The sequence below is a fragment of the Bison bison genome, unplaced genomic scaffold (genome assembly GCF_000754665.1).
Source record: "Bison bison bison isolate TAMUID 2011002044 unplaced genomic scaffold, Bison_UMD1.0 scf7180017864134, whole genome shotgun sequence".
Lineage (NCBI taxonomy): Eukaryota > Metazoa > Chordata > Mammalia > Artiodactyla > Bovidae > Bison > Bison bison.
This window is the reverse complement of record NW_011494706.1, coordinates 7,476,049-7,483,654: the sequence shown is the minus strand read 5'-3', so window position 1 is coordinate 7,483,654 and position 7,606 is coordinate 7,476,049. Positions and strand designations below refer to the sequence as shown.

Here is a 7,606-nt window from a genome sequence, read left to right as displayed (position 1 = left end):
AGCCCCATAGACGGCAGCCCACCAGGCTCCCCCGTCCCTGGGATCCTCCAGGCAAGAACACTGGAGTGGGTTGCCATTTCCTTCTCCAATGCATGAAAGTGAAAAGTGAAAGTGAAGTCGCTCAGTCGTGTCCAACTCTTCAAGACCTCATGGACTGCAGCCTACCAGGCTCCTCCGTCCACGGAATTTTCCAGGCAAGAGTGTTGGAGTGGGGTGCCATTGCCTTCTCCCTGGGCACCAAACTCTAGTAGTTGTTATTCTTCACTGCTATGCACTTGCAGTAGAGAAACATTGCTTGCTTCACTTAAGAATGTTGTTGATGAAATTATATTCCTTTTTTTTAATTTAAATTTATTTATTTAAGTATTTCTTTTTTAAAAGGTATTTTAACTAGCTGCTTTCTTCATGCCTGCATGCATGTTGAGACACTCTACTCTAAGGCACATCTGGCTCTTTGCGACCCCATGGACTGTGGCCTGCCAGGCTCCTCTCTGTCCATGGAATTCTCCAGGCAAGAATACTGAAGTGGGTTGCCATTTCTTCCTCCAGGGGATCTTCCTGGCCTAGGGGTTGAACCTGTGTCCTGTATCTCCTGCATTAGCAGGCACATTCTTTACCCACTGAGCCACCTGGGGATCCCCAGCTCCTTTTTCTGTGGAATGGCATTTGTGCTTGAAAGAACAAGTGACAGACTTTGGTCATTCAGGGTTGGGTATTTGACAGATGTTTTCTTGAAAATGAAGTCAGCCTCTCCTTTCAAGGAAAACCACTGGCAGTATTTGTTGTCAATGATAAAATTAAAGTGTTCAAATAAAAATTAAGAATTTTAGAAAACTTACATCTACCTATATGAACTTGACAACTTACCAATTCTTGAGACTTCTCTATAGAGGAAATTTAGTAACAAGGGCTGTATGTGTAATAAAATGTGTCTACATATTGAATCTTTGTATAGTTAAAAGAGCCCATATTTTCAAATGTCCAGTACGTAATGTTGCAAGATCATGCACAAGTGAAACAGCCAAAGTACAAGGGAAGGCCCTCTCTTCAGTGACCTAGCACTGTGCCCAGAAGTGCCCTCATTCTTGTCATGCCCCAGCAAATGCAGAGGAGTGTAAGAGACGCATGGAGGAGCGTCTCCCAACAATGCCTGCCCTTCTTTATATAGCTCTTTGTTAGGGACTGAATGTTTATGTGCCCCCAGAATTCTTATGTTGAAGCCCCAACCCCTAATGTGACTGATTTTGGAGTTAAGACCTGTGAGGCAGAGATAATGGTTAAATTAGATTACAAAGTTGGGACCCGAGTCTGATAGGGCTGCTGTGCTTATAAGAAGGTAAGGAGATGCCATCTGCTTGCTCTCTCCATTATGCAAGGACACCGTGAAGGACGCGTCTGCAAGCCAGGAAGAGAGTTTCATCAGGAGCCACAGCACTCTGTGTCTTGATCCTGGACTTCCTGGCCTCCACAACTGTGAGAAATAAATTTCTATTGTTACACCCAGTCTGTTTTATTTTGTTATGGCAGCCCATGCTGACTAATATACTTATCAGGACAATTCTCACCTACCCTGTTCTGGAATTATGATTTATGTATTCCTGCTCTGTGTTCTCATAGTACTTTCTTTTTATCTCTATTATGACTCACGTCACACTCTAAGTATTCAAACATTCATGTGAATATAAAAAAAAAAATTATTGAGCTCTTCAGACAGTTCAGTTCAGTTCAGTCGCTCAGTCATGTCCGACTTTGTGACCCCATGAATCGCAGCATGCCAGGCCTCCCTGTCCATCACCAACTCCTAGAGTTCACTCAGACTCATGTCCATTGAGTCAGTGATGCCATCCAGCCATCTCATCCTCTGTCATCCCCTTCTCCTCCTGCCCCCAATCCCCCCCAGCATCAGTCTTTTCCAATGAGTCAACTCTTCGCATGAGGTGGCCAAAGTACTGGAGTTTCAGCTTCAGCATCATTCCTTCCAAAGAAATCCCAGGGCTGATCTCCTTCAGAATGGACTGGTTGGCTCTTACCATAGGCCAAAGCACTCACCTTGGTACTGGGTACAGAGTTCTGAATAAAAAGTCTTTCTTCTCATAGGGCTAATAAAGACATAAGCTTAAGTTTAAGATAAGCAGGGCAATTTGACTGAGAAAGACTTGGGGGAAAGCAGCTACTTGTAATTTGGGGATCAGGGAAGACTTTGTTAAGGAGGTAACACTTCAGCTGTGCCGGGGTCCAGCCCCAGCTGATCCAGGGTATTCAAAGGAGAGACGGCATCGGCGACCTATTTATTTAAATATTCATCAAAGATATAAAGAGTGATAGAATGAGGATAGCTCAGTGAGGAAATTCAGTGGAGAAAAGAGGCTGAAATAAGGATAGCTCAGTAGGAAAATTCAGTGAAGAAAAGAGGCTGAACAATTCAGCCAGAAGGTAAGAGAAAGAACGACATGGGGAGACCAAGTTTTGGTGAACAAGGCCCGCACTTTATTTTCCAAAGTAGTTTTTATACCTTAAGTTATGCATAGAGGATAATGGGGGAAGGGGTAGAGTCATGCAGTAAGCCAGGCTTTCTTCCTGCAAACTTATCATATGCAAAAGTTTAGGTGATTTGCATCATCTTCTGGCCCGGAGGCCTGTTAACATTTTAAGACCCTTTCTTCAGAAAACTTATTTTTCTCTAAAGGTGATTAGGCAGGTGCCACCCTCCAAAAGCATTAAAGTTGCATTCCTATAGGGCAAAGGTGTGGTGGGCTACAACAAAAAAGAATTAACTCAAGGGTCCAAGGTTACAAACACTACCAGGGACACAGCAGGTAAGGGATATGGAGACTTAGCAGCAAACATTGGCCCAACAAGTGAAAAACCCTTCACCAATACAATTTCTAATCAATCTTTTAACTGCTCAAAGGAATCTGTATTTAGTTTAGAACATCTCATGCCCCTCACAGTTGGGAGGCTCTGAGCAATCACATGTGGCCGGAAAAACCTATTCAGGCAGGCTACAGGATTTCCAAAGGAGTTTGTAGGTTGAAACACTGTCACACCCAGGAATTATTAACTAGAGCTGTAAGCTAACTCTTTTTTTCAGAGAGAGGTAGAGGGGGACAGCCCCCCATAAAGTCAGAGGTGTAGGTGAAAGCACAAAGCAGAAATCAGGCAGACTCTGGTTTTGGGGGTAGATGCTCGAGAATTTCCAGGGGGACTCCTGAGGCTCGATCCTGCCTTTGTGTATGCCGAGCCTCCTTCCTCATGACCTTTGCCACGGGTGGAGTTCCTCACCCTGGCTCCCGGCAGTGATAGAATTCCAGTTGAGCTATTCCAGATCCTGAAAGATGATGCTGTGGAAAGTACTGCAGTCAATATGCAATATGCTGGCTCCCGGCAGAGCTGAGACCTGGGTAGTGACAAGGGTAAGTTCATGAGAGAATCAAAAGGAAGAGTATTCTAGGCAGAAGGAACAGCAAGTGCAAAGACCCTGGGTTAGGAATGTGCAAACTGGCTGTTCAAGAAATAGAAAAGGTAGCAAATGTGACTGGGGAATGGTGGGTGAAGGGCAGAAAAATAAGCACCATAACCAGAGAACCAGATACAGACCTTTCAACTGTTGTGTGTGGGATTTAATTTAAATTTCAAATATTTCAACAGAGCATTGTGTTAGTTATGTTGTATTATGTGTTGATGTATGTGCAGGCAATTGCAACAATATGGAATTTAATTCTCAGGATGGTCAGCTAGAGTTTGAATAAGAAAGGCCATATCAGAGACAGCCACTAAAAGCTAGATACCAGAGGCTTTCCTAATTTTCCGAGTAAAAGTTAGAAATGTGTTTTCATTGCTAAAATTATATATATTATGTAAATATAGAATAAAATACTATATGGGTTTTTAACTGTAAAAAATAGTGACATTTTATATGTATATATTGCATTCGCTAAAATACTTGATACACTCCTGAATATACAAATTCTCTCCAAAAAGCCCAACTTTAAAAATAGGCAAAGAACTTGAATAGATATTTCTTCAAAGAAGATATACAAATAGCCAATAAGCATATGAAAAAAATTGTTCACCATTACTAATCATTAGGTAAATGCAAATCAAGACCACAATGAAATACCACTTTATATCCATTAGAATGGCTGTTATAAAAATACAGAAAATAACAAGTCTTACCAAGATAAATGCACTCTTGTACACTTCTGGTGAGGATATAAAATTGTGCAGTCATTTTGGAAAACAGCATGGTGATTCCTAAAAAAATTAATCATAGAATTACCATATGATCCAGCAATTTCTCCATGGTGATGCTAGTGCAGAAAGTGCAAGAGATGCAGGTTCAAATCCTGGTTTGGGAAGATCCCCTGGAGTAGGAAATGGCAACCTTCTCCAGTACTCTTACCTGGAATATCCCATGGACAGAAGAGCCTGGCAGGCTACTGTCCATGGAGCTACAAAGAGTTGGCTGAGTACACGCACCATCAGCCAGAAATTTCACTTCTGGATATATATCCAAAAGAACTGAAAGTTGGGACTTAAACAAAAGTTTGTACCCCCATGTTTATAGCAGTATTATAACTTCCCTGGTGGCTCAAATGGTAAAGCGTCTGCCTACAATGCAGGAGACCCAGGTTCGATCCCTGGTTTGGGAAGATCCTCTGGAAAAGGAATTGGCAACCCACTCCAGTACTCTTGCCTGGAAAATCCCTTGGACGGAGGAGCGTGGTAGGCTACAGTCCATGGGGTTGCAGAGTCAGACATGACTGAGCAACTTCACTTCACTTCATTCACAAAAACTAAAGCGTGGAAGTAACTCAGGTGTCTATCAATAGATAAATGGATAAACAAAATATGGCATAAATTCACAATGGAATATTGTTCAAGCTTAAAAGTGAATGCAATTCTGAAGACATTATGCTAAGTAAAATAAGCCTGACATAAAAAGACAAATATTGTATGATTCCATTTCTATGAGATACCTAGAGACAGAAAGTAGAATGGTGTTTACAGGGCTGAGGAGAAGGGCAAAGGGTTAATGGGTTTGAAGTTGCAATATGGGATGATGAAAAAGTTCTGGAGGTGAATGGCAGCAATTGTTGCATAACTGTGTCAGTGTTCTTAATCCCGCTTAAAAAATGGTCAAGATGATAAATTTTATGTGTGCTTTACCACAGTTAAAAAAAATTCCATCCAGCCCCGTAGTCTCTTCTGTTAAGGTTGACTCTCCAGCTCAATCCCACAACTGTTGTTTGTCTAGGTTGAAATTTGGAAGATTCTGGTTGCCTAAACTAGACTATCAGATTAGTCAAATCTTATCTCTAGTATGTTGTCACATTTGCCCCCAGTGTATCTTTCCTGAAAGGTGTGGTTAGCATATTTAAAAATGACAGAGCTGGGATTTTGTTGCACTTACAGATTACATAACTCTATGTCTGTGTGTGTGTGTGAGAGAGAGAATTGTATTAAGACTTGCTTCATTGATGGAGTAAGGTTCTAGGGGAATGTAACTACCCCTCACCTGAAACTGTTGTTGGCTACCATTGTCTACCAAAATCAAAACAGTATTGGTACACTGAGCAAGATTATGTTCAGATAAATTTCAAAAGAAGTGGAAACTCTAATTTCTGTAAGAAGCCAGACTTTGAAATTGGGAAAATAATACATGCATGCTATTCAATATGCGTTTGGGTATTTGTTCTATAAAGAATAGGGGATAATTAGAAATAAACCCATGTACCTTACTGTCAAAAAGCTGGAATAACTGGAAGTGAAAGCACTGTGCCAGCCTGACTTTGAGGAGGTTTTATCACCTCTTCATTTAGGTTGAGGTTAAAGATTTAATGAAGGAAGAAAGAACATTGCTATAGTTGAGATGAGAAGGCAAAACGTAAGTGGAAAGAGAATAATGTAGAGAAGTGATAGTAGCAACATTCATTCTCCAGCAGAGCCATGCCTAGGGGTGTGAGTTCCTTATTTTCTGGAGGCTATCAGCAGGAATACAGAAGTTAATAGAGTGAGAATTTGACAGAGGCACAAAGTTGCAAAATGAGGACATTAAAGTTTATGTCAGGCTCCAGTTACAAAGTATAAAAAAATAATTTGCCCAAGGTAAGGAAAAGTAAGATGGAGGTGAGTTACCCGGAAGGAGGAGACATTTTCTGTTAATAGGATATTTTTAGACCTTAGGACAATCACCACCATATGGGAGACTGGGAAGAAACTTAAACTAAGGGCCTCAAAATGAAGGAAGATGCTTTTTGATTCATGCAGGAAGCACTGGTCCAAAACCAATATTATTTTTTAAGCAAAGAGATGGAAAAGCATTCCAGGAATAATATACAAAGAAACCAGGATTTCTGCTTCTACTTAAGATGAGGAAAACCACGTAAGGGTTTTCTTAAACCCTTAAATCCAAATTCCTGGAGAAAAAAAATTTCTAAAATCGTAGCTTTCTTTTGAAACCGTTAGAGAGCTGTGATCATAAGACAACCAAGCAGACTGAATTTAAGTATTGACAAACTCCTCTGAGGAAAAATGGGACTCTTGAACCATTTCAGTTTTGGGAGAGCCAAAAAAATTGGGAGTTTTTCTTTGGGAGTTTCAAGAAAAACTAAGAGGCCACTATAGAAGCATGTAAGAAGTAATGTGCTAACATTGTTAAAATGAATTTCTGAAGGCCAAATTATTTTTGGTCACATATAACAGAAAATTAATCATGAGAAAATTTGAATTAAAATAAATATTAAAGGGAATTCTTTAGGCAGGAGTAAAATGATCTAGACAAGATAGAAATGCAACGAGGAATGAAGAACCCTGGGAGGAATAATTTATATATATATGTGTGTATAAATGCATACATATTGACTTTAAAAGCAATGATTATAAAGTTAGTCAATTTAAATATAGAATTAAAAATGCAACACAACAAATGAAGAGAGGAGAACATGCATTAAGAAGTTTTACGTCTTGTGTATTTTGCTATATGAATGTTGTGATTTCTAATGTAATCTCTAAAATAATAGAAATAAAATCAGTAGAAAAATAATAAAATGATTGGTCAAATTAAGACAGGTAATGAGAATAAACATAAGAAGGTGAGACAAATGGAAAACATGTAGCAAGATGGCTGATATAAAAACTAAACATATAGAGTGATGTCAGGGAAGATGGCAGTCAAAAACTCCTAGAATTCTCCCCTCTAAAATAACAAGAAAACAGACCTAAAATGTGTCAGAATCAATTTTTTGAGAACTCTGAAAATTAATCAAAACCTGTCAGCAATCCGTGGAGCATTTATTAAAGAAAAGCAGCTGTATCTTGATAAGAACAGCAAGCTTCAAGTATTTTTAACCTAATCTACTCCCATCCTCCTGCAGTAGCTTTGCAAACTAACCACATGCATTTGTGAAGATCAGCTATCTTAACAGCCACTGATGGAAACAAAAGGATTTACATGGTATGGACCTAACAGAAGCAGAAAATATTAAGAAGAGATGGCAAGAATACACAGAAGAACTGTACAAAAAAGATCTTCACAACCCAGATAATCACGATGGTGTGATCACTGACCTAGAGCCAGACATCCTGGAATGTGAAGTCAAGTGGG

General features: G+C 39.8%; 1 non-coding gene across 1 annotated transcript; it reads left to right on the top strand.

Annotated features, from left to right (window-relative positions):
- The first annotated feature begins 4,580 nt into the window (after positions 1–4,580).
- On the top strand, positions 4,581–4,652 carry TRNAC-ACA. Its single transcript has one exon. It is a non-coding gene; the product is annotated as a tRNA-Cys (tRNA).
- Positions 4,653–7,606: the final 2,954 nt, after the last annotated feature.